Genomic DNA, 12770 nt, shown 5'->3' with positions numbered 1-12770 from the left:
CACAGCATGAGGAACTGTGCTAAAAGGTGCGGCATTAGAAAGTTGAGCCCACTGCGTAGAGGATATGGAGACTGTAAATCTTCAGGGGAACAAGCAGCCTGATCTCTGCCCAGAGCATATGGCTGTGTGCATATGGGGAGGGGGGACGCGTTAAACTACTAGTTTGGGGTTTAGCAGCTCAACCTCTAGTCCACAGCACCAAGACTCCTTAGCATATAATAAGTACTCAGTAAATATTATTACGGTGACTATTTGTATTGTTTTCAGCAACAACTCGACAGATTTGGATTCAAATTCCAGTTTTCCTCTTATTAACCAAGTAACTTTGAGCCAAATAAGTTGGGACAATACATCTAATTTGCAGTATTGTAAGCAATGCAGGCAATGCGCATACGATGTCTAGCACATCATTGGTGCTCATTGAATTGAACTTGTGCATGATGCCTAAGATCGTACAGCACGTAGGGAAAGCAAGGGCACAAACTGTGCAGCAGACTTGGGTGATGACTGGACCGTCCTTTCAGTGGCAGGTTGAGAAGGGAAAAGGTGGACACAAGACTGCAGAGGGACCAGCTTTAGTAAATCTCTCCTCTGGGCGCCGTCCCCCTCCCACCCCCGGACTCAGCAAGAGCTGAACCAGACCTGAAGGGCTCAAGCAACCCCTGTCCTAGGAAGGGGTGGTGGGAGAAATTAGCGTCTGCAATTTAATTACTTAAGTAGGGAGATGTATACATGCATGCTTGCATGGTATTGAACACTGGCCTAGTAACTTGACTTATATTACACTGGTTAATATTACACAGACAATTATCTTTCCCAAACATCCCAATCTATGCTCATGGAAGCCTCCTTAATATTTGAACCCTTGGACTCCATCTGGCACCAGGTGCCTTCTTAAGTAACTGACTATCCGTAAACAGCCGCTGTCCTGCCAGCAATACCCGGCCAGGCCTATATTGCAGACCTCATGGCCCTGAGTCATTTCAGGCGTGGAGCCACGAGCCCAAGGAGCCTGCTTCTCTAGACACCCCACCCCCACTGCTGCAGCTCAAGGGAGTGGCCTGAAGGAAACCCCCATGAACACAATCATCTGCCTCACAGGCCTCAGTTCATGTAAAACACGTTGATGCCTATAAATTCAGTTATCATAACTTAGAGATAAAAGCCCAAAGCTTTAGAGTGGTTTTCCAAATATAATCATATGAACAGAGGAGTTATTCTCAAGCACCCTGAGGTAGTTACTTTATTGTGCCAAGCTGGCCGATTAACACATGTGGGGTTCATTGAAGGGCGGAGGGATAGTGGCTCAGTGAGCCTCGCCTTTCTACTTCTCTGGTCTCTTGCTTTGTGATGGTCACACAGGGTGCCGCAGCCTTAGCCAGTTCCCTGTTTCAGCTTGCAAGGCTCACTTCTTGCAAGACATCCCTGAGGAGAAGCAACATGTACCTACTCCGATGCAGCCCTGGGTGCTGGAGCACCTGTGTGGTGACCCCTGCCAGCGCTGAGAGGCTTACACATTCACTGACTCAACTACTTTCCTCCTGCAGTCAGCATCATTGCATCTGTTTTGTGAGATGGAGGACTTTGTGGATTGGTGTTGGACATAATGGGTTAACGTTGGACTTGTGGGCTTGGGCGGCACTGGGTTGGGATGTTTTCTTGATGTACACTTAACCTTTATATAAAACTCTCTCCTATACATGAGTTTCTGTGGATTTGCTTCTCTAAAATACTAGACTAACACACACCCTTAGTCATCAACTGGGCCTCAGTGCCCTACCCAAGCCAGTACACCCATGAATGCAGGTATGAACACACACACACACACACACACACACACACACACACACTGTACCAGGATACGTAGCAGCAGCCACGCTCACGTTCTCTCTTGGATACAGAACGAAAAGTGCACCAAGGTACCAGTCACATGAAGGGACACATACACAAATGTCCATTCTTCATTGAGAACACGTTTGAACAAGCTCGGGGGATTCATATCCCAGAGTTACATCATTCCATCTTTCCAAATGAGGGTTGGTTGTGCACACTTCCACTTCAACTCAAGAAGCTTCATTGTGCCGCATCCCTTTCCTTCAGATTTCCCTCCACCCTACACAACCACCAAAGAAGCCAGAGACTCTACAGAAAGTGCTCTTTCAAAGAGAAAACACAAGATGAACACAACTTCTCTTTGAAGAGTCCAGTTTCTTAAACATGTTCATAAAATCACACCACTCTGAAATTTAGCCTACCTTACTTTCACAAAATCAAGAAGAGTAAAATTCCTACATAGAATTAACCACAAATAAGCATGAATCACATTCCTGTGGGCACTTAGCTGAAAGCCTTGGCCCCACTTGCACGCTGGCTCCTGACTCCTCCCCCTCCCCATCAGTCATTCGGGCTCTCCTTGCCTTCTCTCTCCAGGGTTCTTGAGGGCAGGCTCAGAAACAGCACAGTGGGGGCGGGGCATCCGATGAGTCAGGGTTCTCCTTCCATGCCAGACCTTGCTTCCTCTCCCCGCCCAGGTCGCTGAAGCTTTCCCTTGTCCTCCCACCCTGCAGTCCTAATCCCTTGCCTTCCACTGGAACCTGTCTTGGCTTGCTTCCTGTGACTAAACACACCAGGAGCTCTGGTGGTGTGGTGTTGGCATGCTGCGCTGCAGAGAGGTCAGCAGTTCAAAGCCACCAGTTGCTCCAAGGGACAGAGACGAGGCTGTCTGCTCCCATAAAGATTTGCAGTCTCCTAGCCCACAGGGACGGTTCTACCCTGCCCTGTAGGGTTGCTGTGAGGTGAACTGACCCGAGGGCAGTGAGTGAAGAATAAACACATGCGGCTACACACAAGAACTGTCTGTTGCCACGTCCATCATTGGCCGTCTCTTGCCCTCCTGGGCACTGAGACCCTGAGTCCCCAGCCTCTTCCCCGAGCCTCTGACTGGTTCCTTTGGGAGCCTGTTCTACCTGCCCCTCTGTTCTCTTTTCTGGTCTCTCATGTTCCATGTGCAGTCTGTAATAATGTGGCACAAATCCTCTGCTGTCTCTCTTATATTCGTGCAGGCTGAGAAAGTTGATCAAGTCCCGTGTTGTTATCACTCATTATGTGAACAATTCCCCCTACCCCCCAAAAAAACTCAGAGCAACCCTATAGGACAGCAGAATTTCCCGTATGGGTTTCCACGTCTGTAAATCTTTAAAGGTGTAGAAAGCCTCATCTGTGGAGTAGCTGGTGGTTTTGAACTGCTGACCTTCCAGTTAGCAGTCCAAGGCAAAACCCACTATGCTACCAGCAGGTAGGATGCATAGTGATGAATCGAATCAACTCAAAAGGTTTACCTACTTTCTCACCAAAGCACATATGTAACGGAGGGTCCTAGAGAAAGATGCCGGCTCCCATTCCTGCTCCCACCTCTCAGGTTGGAATCTCTATTTCCTCACCCGGAAAATGGGGGTGGGGGAGTGGGAGGAGCCACTTGCCTCTGAAGTTGTCCTTATAAAGGCCAAGTGGGCTCAACAGGCCTTGAGTCACCTACATGTCGACACGGTGCTGGTTCTAGTCAGCATGACCAATCTGTCCCTTTCATTTCTATTTCCACCCACACTGCTGACCTAACCACATTATCACCTCCACCTGGGGTACAGCAAGAGTCTACCGGTAGTTTCGTTGCCCCAATCTCTCGCTAATGACCAAAGATCGGGTGAGTTGTGGGATGGTAACAGGGACAGCATACAGAAAGTAATTTTTAAGTGGAATAAAAGGAATGGCCAAAATGAACATCTGAATAGAGTCCGAAATGTGCACTTGGATCTAGAGTAGCTAAAGGGAATGGAAGACACGAGGACACGACAAGGCTTCTCAGGGTGGCTCAAGATGACAAAGTACGTGCTAAGAAAGGGACTGCAAAAACTTGGAATTACAAACCAGAAGGGAAGGAGGCCCTGGCAGCTGTCAAGCTGAAAGAACAGAGGCAGGGATGCGAGCCTGGGGTTGTAATACGCACGCATGGGTTCACGGGATCCAGGCAGGAAAGCAAGCGGTCTCCTGCACTGGCCGCTGCGAAAGACCTCTTTCAAGAGTTAAAATGCAAAGAGGCTCAAACCGCCCAATCTGGGGCTAATGTTTCCATCTTCTTGTGCTAATTCATTGTGGTAGGTAGCTTCCCTTTCAGTTGTCTTTCAGTTGCCTTTCAGCTCAGGCATAGAGCCCCGCAGCTAAGAGAACAAACTTACTAAACACCGCCCAGAGCACACAACTGCCAATACTGCTGTAGACCTGCAGTGAGATAAAATCACCCTTTTAATCAGTGTTCTCAACCTTCCTAATGCCAGGACCCTTTCATGCAGTTCATGTGCTGGTGACCCCCAAGCACAAAATTATTCTCATTGCTACTTCATAACTGTCATTTTGCTACTGTGATGAATCGTAATGTAAATATCTGATACGCAGGATGTATTAGGCAACCCCTGTGAGAGGGTTGTTGGACCCCACAGAGGTGGTGACCCACAGGTTGAGAACCGCTGCTTTAAATAAAAGCAGACATGACTTCAACTAATCCTCAGGCTTATCCCTCCCTTCTAATTAATATATATAAATATATAGCTCACCTGTCAATTCCCCTATAATTCTGTTAGGGAAGGCGGATGTGAAGAGCTGTCTTCCTCACTCCTTGCTCAGTGCTTGGGGACAAAGCTATTTTCTCTGTCTCAAAGAGTGGTGTGCAGAGATTGGGTTTCTGTTCTATAGGGCACGGGCCTGTTCTGGTTCATTTACAATGTCAGTGTGAGGTCTAAGGTGCACTTGACCCAAGCTATGGTATTTTCAATCACCTCAAATGCATGTAAAACCTGGATAACGAGTGTGTTAAGACAGACCAAAGGGAAAACGGATGCCTTTCAATTATGGGGTGAGAGGAGAATACTGACTGCCAGAGTTAAAGATAAATCTGTTATTGAAGACAAAGTACCTTAGAAACAAGGATGGAGAGACTTTGACCCACGTATCACAGACATGCAATCAGGAGGGACCAGACCCAGGAGAAGGGTTGGCAAAAACAAGGAAGACCCTGGATGAGATGGGTTGGCACAGTGGTTGCAACAATGGGCTCAAACTTAGCCACGATGGTGAGGAGGGCGCAGGACCAGGCGGTGTTTGGTTTTGCTGTACATAGGGTCACCCTGAGCCATAACCAAATCAACAATAGCCAATAACAATATTCTCTCCCACCCCCTCCCCAAGCTTCACCTTCACCTCTAGTTCTACATCGTTCCTGTCTATGGCTACCTAGCTGGGTAGCTCAGCTACACTAAATGGGTACCATCTTTCCACATTATATAGAAGACTATTTTGATTGGGGAGTAGGGAGAGGAGAGGGCCAAGGGTATGCAGAACAGAATTTCAAGTGCTTGTAAAGAACAGACTTTGCAAGCTATGGCGGCTGGAGGAGAACTGAAACTTGCTTTGAGATGATCTGTGGACCTTGGACCAATGATATCTGCTGAGTCTTCCGATGGTTAGACACCGACTGCTGGACAATGCCTAGTGCATTATGCTCTTTGGGGATCAGGCTGACAGCAACAACCTGGGAGATTGGATGGGAACAGTGGAGGCCAGAGCTTATATGAATGGTTCAGATGTGACAGGTCAGAGGAGGAGGGTCAGAACACATATACAGTGGGGATTATGTTCAAGGTCACAGACATGCACTTGGAAACTTGAGTTGATGTGTTTTTGTTGTTTATTCTCAGTACCAGCAGCAAATAAATGGAATTAAAAAAATTTGACACCCCCCTTCCCAAAATAAGAAATTCTGTTCAAAGTGTAAGTAGCAAACTGGTAAGGATAGCACCAGTTACATAATTTCTATCAATAGCCTGGGAATTATGCAATATGTAATACAACAAAAGACCATCTGCAGAAAAAAGAAGTCTCCCAAAATCTCCCATCTGTTCCCTCTAAGACATCTGAGACAAACAATAGGTGACTGATGAGGGACTCGTCGAAAGAAAGTACCGGTAATCTTCACAAAAACCACTTATGGGCCCATTGAATCCAGTTTATATCTTTCTGGGTGGTGCAGTGGTTCTGCATTGGACTTCTAATGCCAAGGTCAGCAATTCAAAACTACCAGCAGTCCATCTGGAGAAACATGAGGTTTTCTACTCAGGTACAAAGGTCCAGTCTCAGAAACCCACAATGGCAGTTCTACACCACCTTATAGAGTCTCTATGAGTTGAAATCAACTCAATGGCAATGAGTTGGGGTTTTGTTTGTTTATAAGTGACATCTATATCATAATTCTATATAGAGATTCACACCAGGACGTGAATATTTAGTGACTTCTGTTAAAAGTGTTTATTGTTGACCATGTTGTCACACTATGACAGACCTTTTTGCACTACCTCTAATTATGCAGTTTAATATCTTTTTTCAAGACCATTTATTAGGCGCTAATACAGATATCATGTCATTCCATAGTTCAATCACACCAAGCAGTATTGTATAATATTGCCCCCTACAATAAATGGTGCTGGAAAAACTGGATATCCATCTGCAGAGAAAGGAAACAAGACCCACACCTCACAACATGCACAAAAACAGACCCAAGGTGGGTCAGAGACCGGAATGTAAAACCCAAAGCTGTCAGGGTCCTCAACGGGGAAATCAGGGAAAATCTAAGGGTCCTGATGCCGGCAGACACGGGAACCAGATATACCAGAAGCTGCGGCAGCTACACAATCTCCTGTCAACTTAGTAACACAATGAAGGGGTGGCGTCTAGCCTGTCAATCAGGGCATGGCCTGATGAGCCCCCCTTGTGGGCATGGCCTTCTCATGAGGATTCTGGAAACTCTCTCTCTTTTGATTCTCTCATCAGAAAAGCTGGACACTCTTTCTTTCTCTCTGCTACGCATTCCTGTTGACAAGTCACATGGAGCCGTGCTGATGGCAGCCAGAGCCCTGGAGAAGCGTCCACTGCCATTGGCTCCACAGGACTTTCTACCCACAGGCATGGGATCTTCCTGCACTTGGCCTCACTGCATGTGCTGCGTGAGCCTGAGGAGGAATTCATTGGCTTTTATCAGACTTATGGGCTAATTTTGACTTATGGGCTTGATCTGGGCTGGGATGTTTATTAATGCACACTTACTTCTTTATATAAATTTCTCTCTTAGACATATACAAATATCCCTGGATATTCTAGTCAACCCGGCCTAATCTAGAAGCACACAACATGGAAGACAAAATAGATGAGTAGGACCTATTAAAAATAAAACACTTGTGTACATTGAAAGATGTCATTAAGAGAGTGAAACAGGAGCTCACAGATTGGGAAAAGATATTTAGCAGTGACATACAAAGGACTAATTACTAACATCTACAGTATACTTCAAGCCTACAAAAAGAAACATACTAACAACCCTCAATGAAGGTGGACAAAGAACGTGAACAGAGGGCTCAGCACAAAGGATGACACTCGAATGACTATTAATACATGAGGAAATATTCCCGTTCACTAGCCATCCAGGACTGCAAGTCAAAACAACCATGAGATACCAGAACCGTAGCCCAATTTTTAAAGGCCAAGAACAACAAATGCTGGAGAAGGTGTGGTGAGATAAGAACTCTTATTCACTGCCGGTGGGCTTGTCAATGCAAGGGGGTATCCCCCAAACCGTAATTGGCCTGGGTGGTGAAGTTTTCATCATATGCATTTTTTCCATTAAGCAAACAAGGAACACCTTGCTCTGAGTTAGTGCACCCAGTGGCATTGCCTGGGAAGGTTCTCTCTGCTCACAATGAATTTTTTCGTACAAGCAGTCGTGCTCGACTCTTGTATTTCGTGCTGGCCAATTGCAACTGTGAAATTTTGTTTCCTGCTCCGAGAAAAATACCAAAGAAACTGTTGTGAGGTTGAACACATCTCACAAGGAGAGCACTGTGGGAAAAATCCAAGTGCACCAGTAGTTTCCTGGTTTCAAAAAAAAAAAGGTGAAATATCGATTGATGACAAATTTCGTTTTGGACTTCCATCAACTTCTCAAAGGGATAAAAGTGTTGACTTGTAGTGCATTTGGAATTCAGGCCACCAGGTCAGACTGTTAACCAAGCTTCTATTTAGAAGTTCTGAAAAGATTGGGTAACAGGGTATGACAAAAATCACCTGATCTGTGGCAGACAGGGGGCTGGCTTTGCCACCACAACAATGCACCTGCTCACACAGCCATCTCAGTGCACCAGTTGTTGGCCAAAAAAACCAGCCTGTTTCTCTTGCCCTACACACCTTACTCACCAAACCTTGCTCATTCATCTTCTTTTTGTTTCTGAGAATGAAGAGAGACGTGAAAAGACAGCGATTTGATGACATAGAAGAGGTAAAGGAAAAAACTAGGGAGGTGCTGTCAGCCATCCAAACAGATGAGTTTGAAAAATGTTTCTAAGAACGGAATCACAGATTTAACAAGTGTATTCAGTGTAATGTTGAGTACCCTGAAAATGATAAATCTGTTTTGTAAAATATTTGAAATATACAGCTTTGAGAAAACAATTCCCGTTTGGGGATGGGGGCCTCATACAAACAGGCACTGTGGAAAGCGATACGCGATACCTAAAACAGATGGCAACAGAAATACCCTTACGATCCAGCAACGCCGTTAGTGGGCACAGACCCCCCAAGACAGAAGAACAGATCCAGAACAGATGTATGCTCCCGTGTTCACTGCAGCACGGTTCACAACAGCAAGAAGTCGGTGGGGTTTTTAGAGACTCACAATGCAGGCACAAGAAAGAACCACGAAGCCTGTGAGAGGGAACTCAAAGGCCGTTTCTGAGGGTCACCCATGCTCCACCCTGGACAGGGTGCAGTCATATCACCTTTCTATCATCCATTTGTGCGGAGAGTATTTGAGTCCACCTTCTCTAACAAGTCTCTTCTTACAGAGGCTTCAGCTTCCACGTTTTTTTTGTACCATGTTTGGTCATCCTAGAGACTGTGATTCAATAAACTGAGGATCCTTTTGAATGAGGTCAAATGAGGGAAGTTGGCTTTGAGCTAGCAGACCTAGTGAGGGCACCAGCTTATACCCCCAAAGGCAGTGTAAGACAAAGTCAGTGGTGACAGGAACTTAAGTGCAATCTGACACCCTGGGAGATCACAGGAACCTTCTGAAGTTCGGGTTAGAAGACAGAAAAGAGGAAGGATTATTTATTGACTATTTCTCATGGTGCAATCAATAGAGAGGTGGGGAGTACTGAATCTTCCATGTGCCAAGAACAGTGACAGGCACCTTTCTGATTTCAACATATCCTTAGAAAAGCCTGTGAAGCAAATATTATGATCTGTATTTTAGCCAAGAAGACTGAGGCTCAGAGGTCAAGTAACTTACTAAGACCACACTAATAAGAAGCTATAGGGCTGAGGCCGGTACCTAGATCTTACTATAATGACCTTGAATTTCTTGCTATAAAATGTTGACTCCCAAAACTTTCCGTATTAAAACAAAATGTTTGGATTGTCCAACAGATGTCGGTGGAGGCTGGGATGGGGGTGGGCATTCCAGGTGAATACCACAGCCTGAGCAAACATAGACTTGCGAAAGTACGGGTGATATCCAGTCCAGAGTGATCATGCAATAGGCTGGCTGGAGGGCGGCATGGAAAAAATGAGGCAATCTGAACATTAGGTGTGAGGGGAGACGGAAGATGACTATATCTAGGATATATTCAATCCATAAAAATATTTAAAGGAATATATTGTTTCAAAACCAATTAGTGTTTCCAAGTATTACTTGTATTACTTGCTCTGGGAAGCGGAAAGCACTTGATGCTTTGGCCTCTGATGCAAGGAGCCGGGCAGACCTCAAAATAAACCAAGTGTTGCCTGGCAACTGGGGCACTCTCCACAGCTGAAGTGTGATCCAAAGCCAAGCCAAAGGGACTGCATGAAACACGGAGCGTGCCTGATGCTGGGCTCGGGCACCAAGGTGGAAAACCCACGCTAGGGATGAAGTCAAACTTCCAGGCCCCAGCCAACGGCTGCATTGCTGTGCAAACCCCAGTTTTCCAGGGGTTTTGTGAGGGGGACCTAGTTGTAATTATTTTGTGGGCCAGGAGGAAGAAGAGCAAGCTTCATGGTATAAATTAGTCACCAAGAGCGACAACGCTCCTCTTGTTGTGTCCATGCCTGCAGGGATCCTGGTCGCCTCACTTGAAGAATGAACGAACGCCAAAAAAGGTCTGACCTTTGGCAACTCACGACTGAGCAAAGCAGAGAATTCAGTCCCAGAAAGGACAGCCCACATTCCTCCTCTGGTCCCCTCCCTAGAGAAGGTCTGTACGGCAAGTATTTACTGCAGGCTGTGAGTCAGACAAACTCTGGGATTGGCAGGCACATAAAGAGAGGACAAAGAGGAAGGCTGCTCTTGGCAGGCTGAGTCATCAGAAGCGCTTAACTGCTCCTCGGGATCACAAATTCCTCGTCTGTAAGACTCTGTGGTTGGGCAGCTCTACTATTGTGTGCTCAGATTATGTGAAACTTAGTAAAAAATGTACGCAAAGGTAAATGTCCTACTGGAAAGCACTGAGGGGACGAGAAGGGCCTCTAGCCCCACAGACCCTAGTCCTAGATTTAGCTGCCACCTCAGGCAACTGCTTACGTGTCCCAGGCTGACTTTCTTACACTGTTAAAATGATTTGTACGTGACAAGAAGGTGTGAGGGTTAAATACAGACCTGTTTGTGAAGAGATTTTCAGAGCCTGGTGCATGTTCAGTCAGTAACCAGCAGTAATTTTTATTACTATATGTGACCCAGGGCCTCAAACATTTCTTTTCCTCAGCCTCAGGATGGCAGAGCAAGTTCTGGGTTGACCACTGTTTTGAGAAGCAATGCACAAACCTTGTGCACCTTTCTCAAAGAAAAAAAGTACAGAGTTGTTTTATGTTAGGGTATTTTCTTTGGGTTCAAATGTATCATTTGTTTAGGTCCCTGTCCCAATCTATAAAGGGAAACCTTGATAACCAGAACACGGTTTTGTACAACTCCTAAGACACTGAAAAATATTTACGGGCTCAACTAAAGCCTATGTGATTGTTTTAGTTACGTAGTGCTGCTGTAACAGCAGGAGGCCTGGCAGTGTAGTGGTTTAGAATCGGGCTACTAATTGACAGGTCAGCAGTTCAAAACCCCCAGACAGCACGGAGGGGGAAAGATGGGGCTTTCTACTCCCGTTAGGAGTTACTGTCTCAGAAACCCACCGGGGCAGTTCTACCCTGTCCTATAAGTCAGAATGGACTGACTCCTTCATAGTGAGTTAGGCTGTTTGGTGGTAACAGAAACAGGGTCTTTAAAACACAGAAATTCATTTTCTCATACTTTGTCTACAGCCTAAAAGTCCCAATCAGGGTCTGGGCTGTGCGGATTCCTTTGGTGACCTTCTCTTGTAGTTTCTGACGTCTGCCAGTGCGCACTGGTATTTCTAATGCTCTTTCGTGTTCGTTGGCATCTGTTTTCCCCATGTGTATCTCTACGTCTATTCTGCTCATTTTATAACTCAGGAGTGATTACAGTTAGGGCTCCTCCTCCTCTGATATGGTTTCAATAATATATTAGATGGTACCCCTTTTCCAAACAAGGTCGTATTTACAGGTGCAGGGGTTAGGATTTTAACACATATATTAGAGGAAATAATTCAATCCACAATGATGATTGATGATATGATCATTGTAGAGTAAAAATCTGTTAAATAATCATCTCGGAAGGCTTTTATCTTGGTTGCCAAGGTGGATTTATTCCTTAGATTTAGAACTAATGGACATTATAAGAAGCATGAGCTCTTTATGGGTCCTTATGCTGTAAACTCAGAGGGACCCTATCAGACAGAGTAAAGCTGCCCCTGTGGGTTTCCTAGACTCGACTCTTTACAAGAGTACAAAGTCTGTCTTTCTCCAGCAGAGTTATTCATGGGCTCGAGCTGCTGACCTTGTGGCTAGCTGTCCAACAAGGATGAGTGGGAATCCACTTGATGGTGGTGAGGGGTATATGTGTGTGTGTGTGTGTGTGTGTGTGTGTGTGTGTGTGTGTGTGTGTGTGTGTGTGTGTGAGAGAGAGAGAGAGAGAGAGAGAGAGAGAGAGAGAGAGAGAGAAATGCTCTGGTCAGCAGATGCAACCCACCAGCTGTCCCTTGGAAGAGAGATGTGGCAATCAGCTTAAAGATTTATAGCCTTAGGAACTCTGGGGCAGTTCCATTCTGTCTTATAGAGTCCTAACTCCTCATGAGTCAGAATCTGTTTGAGGCCAATGGATTTGCTTGGGGTTTGTGCTATAAAACCAAATGTCCACCTCATCCTTATAGATGATGGACTAAAAAAACCCATCAATGGGGGCAGAGAACCATGCCACTTCGCACTGGAGTATGCTTTTAGTACAAAGACTTAAATTACAGAAATTATAGCACAGGTCTCTTGTCCAAGCTGATATTCAAATAATAAAAATGAAAGTAGGGGGTGAAATAAAATGTCACCCCCAAAAAACATCTAAAAACACCAAATCGCAAACGTGTAGTGACAGCAAGCTTAGTTTTTTATTTTTTTGCCAATATTTGTTCATAAGTGGGTATAAGCATGGCTCTGTAGCCAGGCCACTTGAAAGCCAGCTCTTCTAGATGTGTGAGCTTGAGGAAATTCTTCCATGATATGGTGCCCCAGTTTCTTCATATGTAAAATGTAAATAATAAAAATATTACATTAGTACCTTCCTCAGATTAAAACTCAGT

General features: G+C 45.4%; 1 protein-coding gene across 5 annotated transcripts in view; it reads right to left on the bottom strand.

Moving 5' to 3' along the window:
• Positions 1-12770, bottom strand: part of CAST (calpastatin) — a 121138-nt gene that overhangs the window by 57039 nt on the left and 51329 nt on the right. The window lies entirely within an intron of this gene.

The sequence above is a fragment of the Tenrec ecaudatus genome, chromosome 2 (genome assembly GCF_050624435.1).
Source record: "Tenrec ecaudatus isolate mTenEca1 chromosome 2, mTenEca1.hap1, whole genome shotgun sequence".
NCBI classification, from domain to species: Eukaryota; Metazoa; Chordata; class Mammalia; order Afrosoricida; family Tenrecidae; genus Tenrec; species Tenrec ecaudatus.
This window is presented reverse-complemented; position numbering and strand designations above follow the sequence as displayed.